We start from the raw sequence: 16322 nt of genomic DNA, 5'->3' as shown, positions 1-16322 counted from the left end.
TGTTAACACACCACTGACCTAAAAGAGCATAAGGCTGGAAAAAAACCACATAAATTATATACAAATCTATTGGCAACTTGACATTGATTCTGGAAGCAAAGGAAGTTGCGATTTTATCTGAAACTTTCTGCAAGACAGTTTTCACTTCTGGCGTCAATTTCGTGGAAGATAAAAAATCTGAGTCCCTTTCAACAAGGTAAATAGAGGGGACAACTCTTCAGTCGTAATGCCTAAAAGGGGTCGGACCCAATTAATTGTTCCTAATAATTTCTGTAAATCATGAAGAGTGGTAACCTGATCAACAATATGCACTGGTTGTGGGAACACTCATGAAGTAAAGAGTTTCCATCCTAGATCCTTCCAGGGCTGCTCTGTCTGCACCTTTTCCGGGGCTATCTGTAACCCGAAGATCTTTAATGACGATTCTAATTTAGCAAAAGCAGTGAGAAGCACATTTTGTGTTTCAGCAGCAAGGAGGATGTCGTCCATATAGTGATATAAGTAAATCTGTTTAAAAGATTGCCGTACCTCTTTTAGTTCTGCATCCACAACTACCTGGCAAATCGTGGGGCTATTCACCATGCCTTGTGGCAGAACGACCCAGTGGTATCGCTGCATGGGTTTGCTGTTGTTAATTGAAGGCACAGAAAATGCAAAATGGGCACAATCATCAGGGTGTAAAAAAAAAAAATTGTAAAAATCCGTCGTTTAAATCAGTAACAAAAAGAGGCCAACCTTCTGGGATCATAGCTGGGTTAGGGACACCAGGCTGTAGCGGCCCCATTGGGCTCATTACTGCATTTCTAGCCTGCAGATCTTGTAATAATCTCGATTTACCAGACTTTTTTGGAATGACAAATCTAGGGGTGTTCTATGGGCCAGTAGATGGTACCAGGTGACCTAATGCCAGCTGCTTGTCCACAAGGAATTTTGCTGCAGTAACGGAACTGTACACACTTTTTCCAACCAAGGGCGTGAATGTAAGGAAGACGGTTCTCGCCGCACTGCTTCTGTGACAGGCCAGGCCGGGCTACGCCGCCGGTTGCCGAGCGAGGGGAGCCCGCTGGCGGGAAGGGGCGGGGCGCGGCAGGCGCGGCCCGGGGGAGGGTCACAGGCCCCAGCAGTGTCAGGTTCGCTGACCCGTCCAGTGCGGTGACTACTGGCACTGCAGCCAGACCCGGCCCAGCACTGCGGGCCGTGCTGTGTTGGAGGGATTGCACGGCTTTACACTGGAGTTCACCCTGCTTTGATCCCGGGTCAGGTACGCCGGTTGCTGTAGAGGGACCCTGTTGTACACTTTCGGAGTGCTGGGTTTTGCACCCCACTTCCCGTTTCTCTGGATTTAAAGGATGGTCAGGTTCTGGCAGATTTACCTCCCGCATTTCTCGTGTTGGGTTAGGAAATTTCATCGTATATCGGGTTAAATATTTCAAAAGACTGCGGCTCTGTTCCTGCTTTTGAGATAACGGTGGAGGAGTAGCAGCCGCTTGTAAGATAGCTTCTGCGGATTTTAGAGCATTTAAAGCAGTATGCACTGTTTTCCAAGTAATGATTTCCTCAGGGATTTTAAGCTGCAAGACTTTTTTCTTTCAAAATTCTCTGTAAAATCTTTTGATGGAGCTTTCGCTCCTGTCTAGCTGACTGTCCCATCCTTCAGCAAGCCAGGGGGGCAGAGACCTGATTCCTGCTCAGGGTCTGTTGGACCCAGCCCCTGCTCATGGCTCCGGCCCCTGGTTAAGATAGTTTGTGCGATACCCTTGCAATCATGTGGTGTGAGCTCAGCGGTAAAAATTGAGCGTAATAGTGACTGAGCATACAGGGATCCTAAGCCATGTTGCATGCATGTCGAACACAGTTCCTTGATGACTCCCCACTGAAAAGGTTCCCATTCTACTGCTGCACTGTCGGCCCGATAAACCGGATAAGCAGCTATTTCCACCCTCATTGCTTTAGCTGCTTCTACATCGCCATCATCCCAAGCCTGCTGGCCTAGGTGTTTCCAGAACTTAGCTGGATCAGGACCAGCGATAGTTACACTTGCGGGGGAGACACTAAACAACTCAGTAACAACAGAAGACCTAGGTGCCTTGGCCCTATTAATACAACGTGTACGTCCCGTCCCAGTACCCCCCCATATCAGAGAAGTCAATCAGCGGAGGCTCAGGTAATGGGGAATGACAAGACTCAGGGAGAGGTATTGATGCAGCATCGACCAATTCTCCCGCAGTCTGTTGAGCCCCTTCAGTAGGGGGGAGCTGTGGTGCTGTAGACAGGGGGAAGGTAGAAGGCAACACTGGCCAAGGAGAAGGCTTGGGGTCAGTAGCACTCACAGCAGCAGCTTTTGCTTTTTTATCCGCCCGCAGCTGAGCTAGTGAGTCTTTAATCAATCGCCAGAGACTGGGTTGCAACCTGATCCCCTTCAGAAGCAGCCTCAAACAGTTTCTTTCCTGCTTCCTCCCATGTCTCTATATCAAAGGCAGTTTTAGCAGTAGCAGGCAGCTCATTACGCTTACAGCATAGAAAAAGCATGCGCACAGCTCGTTCTTCATAATTAATGCCGTGTGCTTTTTGAGTATACACATTAGTATATTCAGGATAGACCTTTCTTCTACAGAAATTTGCGCGCGCACATTCCCAACGGCTCACCTCTCCAAGTGTCGAAATTGCCGGCCAGCTACAGACTCTCCTCATCTGTCCAGCAGCTTCGTTGGGCTCTGCCGTCACCGCTTACCGTCCATGGTCAATGCCTCAGCGAGACAGCCTCACACGGGGCGCCACTTGTGGCAGCACGGCACAGTAAGTCACAGCAGTCACAAAGCAAGCAAAAGCAAGCAGAAGCAGCAGAAGTTGATTGGTTAATCATAACATTTTTATATCCCCTTGTCCCCCACCCCCAGAGTCTCATTGGTGAGGGTCTTTTGGCACGTGGCTCCTTTGTTCTTCTGATTGGTTATCATGCGTCTGTTGTCTTGACCTTCACGCTTGGCTAGGAGTTGGATTTTCCCATCCTGTTTCTTCATTCCTTTCCTCCTGTTTTTCAACCACAGGTGCACAAAATAATTAGCTCAATGATACAGCTCTAATCCATCAAGATCGTCAAGGCCATCCATGGCCCAGCCGACTCCCACAATTTGTGGCTCGACCAAAAGTATGGTATAAAGAATTTGGGGAATCGCAATGGACAGGTCCTGTAGAACTAATAACGTGGGGAAGAGGGTATGCGTGTGTTCTTCCTTCAACAGGCCCTCGATGGTTACCAGCAAAATATGTGAAACCGTATCATGAGCTGAAAGAACGCAACACAGAATCCGATGCCAGAGGTGACCACGCTCACACTCAAGGAGAAACCTCTGATGTGGAAGCAGAAGAGATCCACTCTGGATGATCCTATTACACAGGGAAAACTAAAAAAAAAATTACAGAAAATGCAAGTACTCTGATGACTGCAGTGGGTGCACCACCCACCCCAATTAATATATTTTTGGCATATTTGGCAATTATCTCCCACAACTGCTTTTTGTATAATGAAGCAATCATGGAGGACATGGTATACGTGATTTTAGAGCTGAGTTTGCACAAGAGCAAAGGTCAAGTAGCAGACACCATGAGGAAAAGTACGAACCTTCAACTGAGGGCTCCCAACAACTGCCCAGAGGTGCCAATAGACATGTACAAAGGATATTAGTATATTAAAAAAATGATAAGCACTTCTCAGAAATGTAATGATTATGTATATTAACATAGCATAAATATCCAGCAGTTGTGTCTTTTCGGTACACACATTTGGGTGGAACTATCCCCTGTGCATCCAGCACTGCAATAAAGAATGCCTGCTTTCTAGAACTCCAAAATTAAGTTTTACAGAGTGAATTATTTTGCCGCTTTCTGGTAACAGATTTTGGCACCCCAGATGGGACCCTGCTCCTGAACATCAAAGGATATGAGGGATCGCAGGACCTCTGGCCAGCACCGAGGGATTCTCGCGGAGAACCTCCGATCCCAGGACCAAGAAGTTCTGAGCAAGGACCATGAATAAGGTAAAGGCATTCTTCTAAGTATTATTTCTTGTTGCCTGCCTGTTAGTCGTAGTGAAAGCTTCACAGCATTGGGCTATATCCCTGGGGAGAAGGGAAATTACCCTTCCTAAAACAGAATTGACAAGAGAGTACTCTTCCTGAAAAGGAGGCTTGGGAATTTGTGTGTTAAATGTTGAATATAATTGTAAGTCTCTGTCTATTTGTAATATTTGGATTTATGTTGAAAACCTGGTGTGCCTGTGTGTGTGTGGTTGCTGTCCCGGGTTTGGCCCGGACAGGGTTAATTTTCAGGGGAATCCAGGAAGGGACACAGCCGGGCGGGCTGACCCAACCTGGCCAAACAGAACAGGGTATTCCATACCACGTGCTGTCATGCTGGGTTCCAGTGGGGGGGGGGGAGGGGGGCGGCGAGAACTCACTCACGGCTAGGGAGTTTGTGGTGGCGGTCGTGGAGGGTGGCTCTCTGGGTTGTGCAGTTTGTGTTGTGTTTTCTCCTTATCTGTATCGTTGTTGTTCCTGTTCCCTTTGTATGTTGTTCTGTTAAACTGCCCTTATCCTGACCCACCAGTTTCTGCCTGTTTTTTCCATTCTTCTCCGCACCCCGGCGGGAGGAGGGGTGGCCGCGTGGCGCTTTTGTTGCTGGCTGCAGCCAAACCAGAACATTAAATTTGGCGACCAGCATGGGGCGGGGATAACGGCAGGGCTGAGCAGCGTGTGTTAGAACAGCTTTCTTAGATTTTGTTATAATTAGTTGTACCCATTTCCTGTGTTAGTTAAACAGTTGCCGGTAAAAATGTTGCTGAATTTAATCAAATGGCTGTGGTATGTAAATCCGTATCTGGTGCTCGCATTTCCTGTGGTGATGTTCATTACCTCGGGGAAAAGGATCAGGATTATGATTTTACTGTACTGTACAATATCGACTTATGACATGATTACATCACTGTGCATGAAATTAGGCTTGTATTTGCATGCGGCACTGCGATCATTTCCATACCTCGGATCCTATGTCTTAGAATTTGTTAATAATCGAACCCAGCCTGTGGGGAAAACCAGAGGGGATACCTTCCCCCACTCTTTGGCCCCCCCTCTCTCCTTCAGGCTAGTCCTAACAGCTTTTGAGAATTTCAAGTACCCGTGGGATGCTCAGGCCAGCACACTCCTATTGTTCTGCCTCCTGAATGGGTTGCAGGTTTTGTTTAGGGTTAAACAAGTAGTTAAGAACATCTTGCAGAGACCTGCCCCGGGGCAGGACAGCTGTGAGTGGCTGGGTGTGTGGGACAGCATGGGCAAGTACCTAGGGCAGTGGGCACCCCCGGTGTCTTTGAAACTCACCCCTGAACAAGTGCAGAATCCAGACAAACTAGTAAAGTATCCGCACAAAGTGCGCTGCCCCCCCAGCCGGCCCTGAAGCCCCTCCAGCCCAGCAGACAGTCACAGCCCCCCCGACCGGCACCACCACTGCCACTGCCACAGCCGCAGGGGAAGCCCCGGTTTCCCCGGCGGGCACAGCAGCTGCTCCAGCCCCAGCTCCGGCAGCAGGCATCGCGGCTGAGCCCAATGACCAACCTGTGCCAGTAGCAGTCGCCCCTGTAAATCTAAAGAAAGACGCAAAGAAAGAAGATCGCTCCGGGAGGGATGACAATGAGCCAGGGTCATTGCGGGAGACAGAGACAGAGATCATCACCCAGTCCCTGTCCCTGAGTGAGCTGCGAGACATGTGGAAAGATTTCAGCCGCCACCCAGGCGAGCACATTATCACCTGGCTGCTGCGGTGCTGGGATAACGGGGCCAGCAGCTTGGAATTAGAGGGCAAGGAAGCCAAGCAGCTGGAATCCCTGGCCAGGGAAGGGGGCATTGACAAGGCCATTGGGAAAAAGGAACAAGTGCTCAGCCTCTGGAGGAGACTTCTGTCAGGTGTGAGGGAGAGGTACCCCTTCAGTGAGGATTTTGTATGCTATCCTGGCAAGTGGACCAATATGGAAAGGGGTATTCAGTACTTGAGGGAATTAGCTGTGCGGGAGCTGGTTTACTGTGAACCAGACAATGAGCAGGTACCCACAGACCCAGATGAAGTCCAGTGCACACGGCACATGTGGAGTAAGTTTGTGCACAGCGCATCATCCTCATATGCCAACTCACTGGCAGTAGTAAACTGGAAAGGTGAAGAGGCACCAACAGTGGATGAGGTGACTGTCCGACTCAGGCAATATGAAGAAAGTCTCTCTTCCTCCCTCATCTCAGCTGTGGAGAAACTTGCCCGGGAGGTGCGGCAAATCAAAGAGAAAAGGTCCTACTCCCCACCTGTACGGGCCAGCATCTCAGCTATTAGGGGCAAGCGTTCCTCTGCTCAGGAGAGAGAATACAGAGGCTACACACCACGGGGCACCCTGTGGTTTTACCTGCGTGACCACGGAGAGGACATGAGGAAGTGGGATGGAAAACCTACCTCAAGTCTAGAGGCATGAGTGCGTGAGTTGCGAGGTAAAACAATCACCAAAGGGGATTCTGTTAGGAAAAATGCCACTCCAGTTTCCAGCAGCCAGCTCTCCAGACCAGGTAGACAGTTTGGTCTTGATTCTGATCCTCTGGAAGGGACCTCCAAGTCATTTTTACAGCAGGTGAGCAGCAAATTCTCTGACCAGGATTAGAGGGGCCCTGCCTCCAGCCAGGTGGAGGAAAGGGACAACCGGGTTTATTGGACGGTGTGGATTCGGTGGCCTGGCACGTCAGATCCACAAGAGTATAAAGCTCTAGTGGACACTGGTGCACAGTGTACTGTAATGCCATCAGATTTCAAAGGGTCAGAGTCCATTTGCATTTCGGGAGTGACAGGGGGGTCCCAAGAGCTGAGTGTATTGGAGGCTGAAGTGAGCCTCACTGGGCAGGACTGGCAGAAGCACCCCATTGTAACTGGCCCCGAGGCTCCGTGCATCCTTGGCATAGACTATCTTAGGAGAGGGTATTTCAAGGACCCAAAGGGGTATCGGTGGGCTTTTGGCATAGCTGCTTTGGAGACGGAAGAAATTAAACAGCTGCCCATTTCACCTGGTCTCTCGGAGGATCCTTCCGTTGTGGGGTTGCTGAGGGTTGAAGAACAACAGGTGCCAATCGCGACCACAACGGTGCACCGGCGACAGTACCGTACCAACTGAGACTCCCTGATCCCCATTCATCAGCTGATCCGCCAGCTGGAGAGTCAAGGAGTGATCAGCAAAACTCGCTCACCCTTTAATAGTCCCATATGGCCAGTGAGAAAATCTACTGGAGAGTGGAGACTGACAATAGACTACCGTGGCCTGAATGAAGTTACACCACTGCTGAGTGCTGCCGTGCCAGACATGCTAGAACTTCAATATCAGCTGGAGTCAAAGGCAGCCAAGTGGTACGCTACAATTGACATCGCTAATGCATTCTTCTCCATCCCTTTGGCAGCAGAGCGCAGGCCACAGTTTGCTTTCACCTGGAGGGGCATCCAGTACACCTGGAATCGACTGCCCCAGGGGTGGAAACACAGTCCCACCATTTGCCATGGGCTGATCCAGACTGCACTGGAAAAAGGTGAAGCTCCAGAACATCTGCAGTACATCGATGACATCATTGTATGGGGTGACACAGCAGAGGAAGTTTTTGAGAAAGGGGAGAAAATAGTTCAGATCCTCCTGAAAGCCGGTTTCGCCATTAAGCGAAGTAAAGTCAAGGGACCCGCGCAAGAGATCCACTTTTTGGGAATAAAATGGCAGGATGGGCGCCGTCAAATCCCAATGGATGTCATCAACAACATAGCAGCTATGTCTCCACCAACCAGCAAAAAGGAAGCACAGGCTTTCCTGGGTGTTGTGGGTTTTTGGAGGATGCACATCCCAAATTACAGCCAGATTGTAAGTCCTCTGTACCACGTGACCCGGAAGAAGAGTGATTTTGAATGGGGCCCTGAGCAGCGACAGGCATTTGAACAAATTAAATGGGAGATTGTTCATGTCGTAGCCCTTGGTCCAGTCCGGTCAGGGCAAGATTTTAAAAACGTGCTCTACACCGCAGCCAGGGAGAATGGCCCAACCTGGAGTCTCTGGCAGAAAGCACCAGGGGAGACTCAAGGTCAACCCCTGGGGTTTTGGATTCGGGGATACAGAGGATCCGAGGCCCGCTATACTCCCACTGATAAAGAGATTCTGGCAGCATATGAAGGCGTTCGAGCTGCTTCAGAAGTGGTCGGCACTGAAGCACAGCTCCTCCTGGCACCACGATTGCCAGTCCTGGGCTGGATGTTCAAAGAGAGGGTCCCCTCTACGCATCATGCCACCGATGCTACGTGGAGTAAGTGGGTCGCGCTGATCACACAGCAGGCCCGAATGGGAAACCCCAGTCACCCAGGAATTCTGGAGGTAATCATGGACTGGCCAGAAGGCAAAGATTTTGGAGCATCGCCAGAGGAGGAGGTGACACGTGCTGAAGAGGCCCACTGTATAACCAGCTGCCAGAAGAGAAGAAACAGTATGCCCTGTTCACGGATGGGTTCTATCACATTGTGAGGAAGCAGCAGAGGTGGAAGACTGCTGTATGGAGCCCTACACGACAAGTCGCGGAAACTGCCGAGGGAGAAGGTGAGTCCAGCCAGTTTGCAGAGGTGAAAGCCATCCAGCTGGCTTTAGACATTGCTGATCGAGAGAAGTGGCCAGTACTCTATCTTTACACTGACTCTTGGATGGTGGCCAATGCCTTGTGGGGGTGGCTGCAGCAATGGAAGAAGAACAACTGGCAGCGCAGAGGCAAACCGATCTGGGCTGCCCCATTGTGGCAAGATATTGCTGCCCGTCTGGAGCAGTTGGTTGTAAAAGTGCATCATCTGGACGCCCACGTCCCTAAGAGTCGGGCCACTGAAGAACATCAAAACAACCACCAGGTGGATCAGGCTGCCAAGATTGAAGTAGCTCAGGTGGATCTGGACTGGCAACATAAGGGTGAACTATTCATAGCTCGGTGGGCCCATGACACCTCGGGCCACCAAGGAAGAGATGCGACATACAGATGGGCTCGTGACCGAGGGGTGGACTTGACCATGGACACCATTGACAGGTTATCCATGAATGTGATACATGCGCTGCAATCAAGTAAGCCAAGGGGGTAAAGCCTCAGTGGTATGGAGGACGATGGCTGAAATGTAAATATGGGGAGGCTTGGCAGATTGACTACATCACACTGCCACAAAGCCGCCAAGGGAAGCGCTATGTGCTCACAGTGGTGGAGGCCACCACCGGATGGCTGGAAACCTACCCTTTGTCCCATGCCACCGCCCGGAATACCATCCTGGGCCTGGAAAAACAAGTCCTGTGGCGACATGGCACTCCCAAAAGAATTGAGTCGGACAACGGGACTCATTTTCACAACAGCCTCATAGACACCTGGGCCAAAGAACACGGTATCGGGTGGGTCTATCACATCCCCTACCACGCACCAGCCTCTGGAAAGATCGAGCGGTACAATGGGCTGCTAAAAACCACTTTGAGGGCAATGGGGGGTGGGACATTCATAAATTGGGATACTCATTTAGCAAAGGCCACCTGGTTGGTTAACACCAGAGGGTCCACCAACCGGGCTGGTCCTGCCCAGTCAAAACCTCACTGCCCCGTAGAAGGGGATAAAGTCCCTGTAGTGCACATGCAGAACATGTTAGGGGAGACAGTTTGGGTTAGTCCTGCCTCAGGCAATGGCAAGCCCGTCCGTGGGATTGCTTTTGCTCAAGGACCTGGATGTACCTGGTGGGTAATGCGGAAGGATGGGGAAGTCCGATGTGTACCTCATGGGGATTTGATATTGGGGGAGAATAGTCCATAAATGAATTGCATAAAGTTAATTGTTAAATAACCCTGTCACTGTCTGTTATCACTGTTATAATTGTTATATGTTGTACCAGTAGTAGCATAGTAAGAATTGTCCAGATTAAAGAAGGATGGACTTTTTGATGAAACCTAGCAGAGCACAGCGATGATGGGACTGGACCTTGTTTTCAACAACTGGCACCCAGCAACTTCATCAAGATCGACATCTCTAACCTGCAGACTGTGGGCACGGGCCGCACCAGATGCATCAGTTGTGAGCTCCGGATGCAGCGAGTGACCGCCCATCACCACACATCACCTCTCCTGCCACGGAAGACCATTATGACAGATGGAGCCCGTAGTCATGGATTAAATGAACTCAGCGGACACTTTAGAGTGATGATCCATAGACTAATGGAATGATATCTGGAGACAGGAGAAGTGGTGGTGATCAACTGGACAATGGGGGACCTGGGCATGACGTAGATGGTATGGAATAAGGGGTGGATAATGTCCTGGGTTTGGCCAGGACAGGGTTAATTTTCAGGGGAATCCAGGAAGGGGCACAGCCAGGCGGGCTGACCCCACCTGGCCAAACAGAGCAGGGTATTCCATACCATGTGCCATCATGCTGGGTTCCGGTGGGGGAGCAGGGCGGCGGGAACTCACTAGCGGCTGGGGAGTGTGTGGTGGCGGTCGTGGAGGGCGGCTCTCTGGGTTGTGCGGTTTGTGTTGTGTTTTCTCCTTATTTGTATCATTGTTGTTCCTGTTCCCTTTGTTTGCTGTTCTGTTAAACTGCCCTTATCCCGACCCACCGGTTTCTGCCTGTTTCTTCCCATTCTCCTCTGCACCCCGGCGAGGGGGGAGGGGTGGCCGCGTGGTGCTTTTGTTGCCGGCCGCAGCCAAACCATAACACCTGGATAAATGCCAAGTGCCCACCAAAACTACTCTATCACTCCTCCTTCTCAGCTGGACAGGGAAGAGGAAATATGATGAAAGGCTCGTGGGTCAAGATAAGGACAGGGAGAGATCACTCACCAATTACTGTCACGGGCAAAACAGATCAAACTTGGGGAGAAAAGGAAGTTTAATTCATCACCAATCAAATCAGAGGAGGACAGTGAGAAATGAAACCAAATCTTAAAACACCTTCCCCCCACCCCTCCCTTCTTCCCAGGCTCAGCTTCGCTGAGGTACAGTTTCTGTACAAGGTCACAGGCCCTGCCAGCAAACCTGCTCCAGAGTGGGCTCCTCTCTCCACGGGTCCGCAGGTCCTGGCAGGAGCCCGCTCCAGCGCGGGCTCCCCACGGGGTCACAGCTTCCTTCAGGCATCCACCTGCTCTGGCATGGAGTCCCTTCCACGGGCCACAGGTGGATATCTGCTCCACCGTGGACCTCCATGGACTGCAGGGGGACAACCTGCCTCACCGTGCTCTTCATCATGAGTTGCAAGGGAAGAGTCTCTGCTCCAGCATCTCAAGCACCTCCTCCCCATCCTTCACTGACCTTGGTGTCTGCAGAGTTGTTTCTCTCACATAGTCTCACTCCTCTCTCTTCACTGCCGTCTCACTGCAGTTTTTTTCTTCCCCTTCTTAAATATGTTATCACAGAGGCGCTACCACCGTCGCTGACTGGCTTGGCCTTGGCCAGCGGCAGGTCCATCTTAGAGTCGGCTGGCACTGGCTTTATCAGACATGGGGGAAGCTTCTCGCAGCTTCTCACAGAAGCCACCTCTGTAGCCCCTGCCCCCCCCAACTACCTAAACCTTGCCACGCAAACCCATAACAATTGTTCATTTTTATTAAGTTTAAATATTGATGCAACATACTTGCTGCTTCAAGCAAAAAGGTGCTTTTGTGGACTGTCATCCTTTTTTTCCCTCCAAACTACAAAGATCACTGCTTGTGACCTTTATAAATATAAACAAACATCAGAATGGAGGACATGATTTCCAAGATAAGTGTGGAGACTGGTGTAAGCAAGCTCCCAGTGAGTAGGCGGAATTAAGAGGTAGAAGCTCACACAAAGAATATAGTGAATGTTATGGATCCCAAATGGATCTTGGATTTCAGTTCCCTGGCTGCCTTACCTGGGATGATGGCGTGGTGGGATGCAAGGACAAAAATAACTGATGACTTCCTTCAGGGCTCTGGTTTTGTTAAAGCTTCAGCAGCACTGAGGCATGTGGCTCTGCCTGGTGGGGGGAACTTAGCTACAAAAACAGCTCTCACAACCCCATTTTTATTTCTTCTGCCTTTCAGTTTTGTGTCCGGACACTTCTGCGACCATGCCAGTTTGGGGGTCAGGCCTGTACCGAGCTGCTGGTGGATTCCTGCCCGTGCTTCCCAGCTAAGCTCTGCGACATAGTGGAAGTTGATTGCAAGAATAAATTTCAGTGTAAAACTGGCAATGATAGTCTTCATTGCATAACTGCTGCATTATTGGATAGTCAAAAGATTAGACACTGAAACAAACAAGGTCCAGATGATCCAGATCTTGCATATTCCATGCAAAATTTTCAGGGAAAAGGAGCAGGGAGAAAAGTTTACTTAAGGATTTCATGTGTATATATATACCAGCAGGAGCTTATGTTTGCAGTTTCTTCTGTAACTAAACGAATTCAAGGCAGTGCAATCTCTAGCCTGGGATGTCAGCATAACCATGATAGCTAGACAGTAGCACTGTTCCAGTAAGATTTCTTTGTGTGGTGGCTTGACTGGAATCGAGTTAATTTTCTTCATGCAGTTAGAAACTTTTCTTTCTCATAGCTAGCATGGTCATTGTTTGGGTTTGGTTTGAGAAGGAATGTAGGAATGTACTGATATCTTAGCCATTACCAGGGAAACCAAGGTCTTCCTATCTGCCAGGTGTAGGGCAGCTAGAAGGGGGGCGTACATGGACAGATGTTGACTGACATCCAGGTTGATCAATGAGAGTATTTCATACCGTCAGCGTCATGCTTTGTATATAATTGGAGTCGGCTTTTCTGGCTCATCAGAACAGTCCTTATCATGAGAACCGTTCTGGGCAGGACCGTTCTGGTTCAGTTCTCTTTGCAGTTGGCCTTTGGGCCTTCCTGCCTTTCTTGTCTCTTCACGTTCTCCATGCGATCAGCTGTTCTGGACCAGAGTGCTCTCTTCCTTTTTAGCACCCAACGTGGGGCACGAGGAATTCAAGATAAGGATAGGAAGTGGGAAAGGTAATGGGCAAAACAAGAACTGAACATTGCTAGAGATTGGAGAGCAGAATAATTGTGGGGAATTTCTGTTGTTGCAATTGTGGTGAAGGGACAAGGGGTAGAGTATGTGTAAATTGTCCACTTCTGTCGATGTTGTGATGATGATATTTTCATTTTGGTGTGGGGAATTTTTTTTGTTGATGTAAGTGAAGTTTGTGAAGATTGTAGATTGTGTGATTAATGTGTAATTTTATGATAGCTCTTAAATACGTGATTCACAGAGGTGAGGGGTGGAATGTATAGGTTTTACATGGCAACGTTTTGGTAGCGGGGGGGCTACAGGGGTGGCTTCTGCGAGAAGATGCCAGAAGCTTCCCCCATTTCTCCTAGAAAGCTATGACCTGATTGCCCTTACTGAAACTTGGTGGGACGAATCCCATGACTGGAGTGTGGCTGTCGATGGCTACAGGCTGTTCAGAAGGGACAGGCAGGGAAAGATGGGTGGAGGCGTTGCCCTCTACACCAAGAAATGGATAGAGTGTGAAGAGCTGTCCCTGAAGAATAGTCACGAGCAGGTCAAAAGCCTATGGGTAAGAATCAGAGACAGAGGCAACAAAGGGAACCTTGTGGTTGGTGTCTACTACAGGCCGCCTGATCAAGGGAAGCCTACTGATGAAGCCGTCTTCCTCCAGTTCCAGGAGGCTTCACACTCGCAGGTTCTCATCCTGCTGGGGGACTTCAAACACCCCGGTGTCTGCTGGAAAAGTAGCACAGCGAGCTGTAGGCAATCCAGGAGATTCCTAGAATGCACTGAGGATAAATTTTTAAGCCAGGTAATAGACAGCCCTACCAGAGGGGATGCAATACTGGACCTGATGCTCACCAATGCAAGTGAGCTCATCAGTGACGTCAAGATTGGAGGCAGCCTGGGCTGCAGTGATCACGCGCTGGTGGAGTTCACACTCCTGAGGGATTCGGGAAAGACGAGGAATGTAGTCAGGACCCTAAATTTTGGGAAAGCAAATTTCCAGCTCTTCAAGGAGTTAGTCAGAAGGACCCCCTGGGAAATGCTCCACAGGGACAGGGGAGCAGAACAGAGCTGGCAGATCTTTAAGGATGCTTTCCACAGAGGGCATGAGCTCTCAGTCCCCAGGTGTAAGAAATCAGGCAAGGAAGGGAAGAGACCAGCATGGCTGAGTCAAGACCCGCTGGTCAAACTAAAGGGCAAGAGGGAACTGCACAGGCAGTGGAAGCAGGGACAGAGATCCTGGGAAGAGTATAGGGATGCTGCCCGGCTGTGTAGGGATGAGGTCAGGGGGGCCAAGGCGCGGCTGGAGCTGAACTTGGCAAGGAATGCTAAGAATAATAAGAAGGGCTTCTATAGGTATGCCAACCAGAAAAGGAAGGTTAAAGAAAGAGTACCCCCTCAATGAACAAGAATGGTGACCTAGTATCAACAGACAAGGACAAGGCTAAGGTACTCAACAAATTTTTTGCCTCAGTCTTCACTCGCAACCTCTCTACTCACCCCTCCCAAGTCGATGGACCACAAGATGGGGACCAGGGGGGTAAAGCCCCTCCCACTGTAAGGGAAGACCGGGTTCATGACCACCTCAGGAACCTGAACATCCATAAGCCTATGGGGCCTGACAAGATGCATCCCAGAGTCCTGAGGGAATTGGCTGATGCAGTTGCCAAGCCACTCTCCATACTATTTGAAAGGTCATGGCAGTCAGGTGAAGTCCCCAGTGACTGGAAAAAGGGAAACATTGTGCCCATTTTTAAAAAGGGTAGAAAGTAGGACCCTGGGAACTATGGATCTGTCAGCCCCACCTCTGTGCCTGGGAAGATCATGGAACAGATCCTCCTAGAAGATATGCTAAGGCACGTGGAGGACAGGGAGGTGATTCGAGACAGCAAGCACAGCTTCACCAAGGGCAAGTCCTGCCTGACCAACCTAGTGGCTTTCTATGATGGAGTGACTGCATCAGTGGACAAGGGAAGAGCTATGTATGTCATCTATCTGGACTTCTGTAAAGCCTTCGACCCCGGTCCCCCACAACATCCTTCTCTCTAAATTGGAGAAATGTGTATTTGATGGGTGGACTGTTTAGTGGATAAGGAATTGGTTGGAAGGTTGCAGCCAGAGGCCAGTGGTCAACAGTTCGATGTTCAAATGGACGCCGGTGACAAGAGGTGTCCCTCAGGGGTCCGCACAGGGACCGGTGCTGTTCAATATTTTCATTAATGACTCAGACAGTGAAATCGAGTGCACCCTCAGCAAGTTTGCAGATGACACCAAGCTGAGTGGTGCAGTCGGCACACCGGAAGGACGGGATGCCATCCAGAGGGACCTGGACAAGCTGGAGAGGTGGGCCTGTGTGAACCTCATGAGGTTCAACAAGGCCAAGTGCAAGGTCCTACACCTGGGTCGGGGCAACCCCTGGTATCAACACAGGCTGGGGGATGAAGGGATTGAGAGCTTTGGGGTACTGGTGGATGAAAAGCTCAACATGAGCCGGCAATGTGCGCTCGCAGCCCAGAAGGCCAACCGTATCCTGGGCTGCATCAAAAGAAGCATGGCCAGCAGGTCGAGGGAGGTGATTCTGCCCCTCTACTCTGCTCTGGTGAGACCCCACCTGGAGTACTGCATCCAGCTCTGGAGCCTTCAGCACAAGAAGGACATGGACCTGTTGGAGTGGGTCCAGAGGAGGGCCACAAAAATAATCCGAGGGCTGGAGCACCTCTCCTATGAGGAAAGGCTGAGAGAGTTGGGGCTGTTCAGCCTGGAGAAGAGAAGGCTGCAGGGAGACCTTATCGCATCCTTTCAGTTCTTAAAGGGGGCCTACAGGAAAGATAGGGACAATCTTTTTAGCAAGGCCTGTTGTGACAGGACAAGGAGTAATGCTTTTAAACTAAGGCAGCTATGACAGAAAACATCTTATGTTAAATGTTTGAGTCCTGATGTCTTTATTTCAGCTACTATGTGAGAGGTAAGCATCTCTTAATTTAAGAATTTGGTGCAAAATAAGACTGTGACTATTAAATGCAAAGTTGCCAGATGCAGTGAACCAGAGCTTTTACTAGTGCCGCTTTCCCAGTGAGTGATAAACCAGAGGCAATCTTAGCCAGTTTTTCCTACTGGGTTCCTGCAGAGCTCACTGCTGTCCAACGCACTCCTGGACTTGCTCTCAGGGATGCATCTCCAGCAGCAGCATAAATTGTGGCACTCGTGATAGCTCCAGTTCAACGTATTCAATTTATGTATTTGGAGGAAGAGATCCATCA

This window comes from Opisthocomus hoazin, chromosome W (assembly GCF_030867145.1).
Source record: "Opisthocomus hoazin isolate bOpiHoa1 chromosome W, bOpiHoa1.hap1, whole genome shotgun sequence".
NCBI classification, from domain to species: domain Eukaryota; kingdom Metazoa; phylum Chordata; class Aves; order Opisthocomiformes; family Opisthocomidae; genus Opisthocomus; species Opisthocomus hoazin.
Note: the sequence above shows the minus strand (reverse complement) of the source record.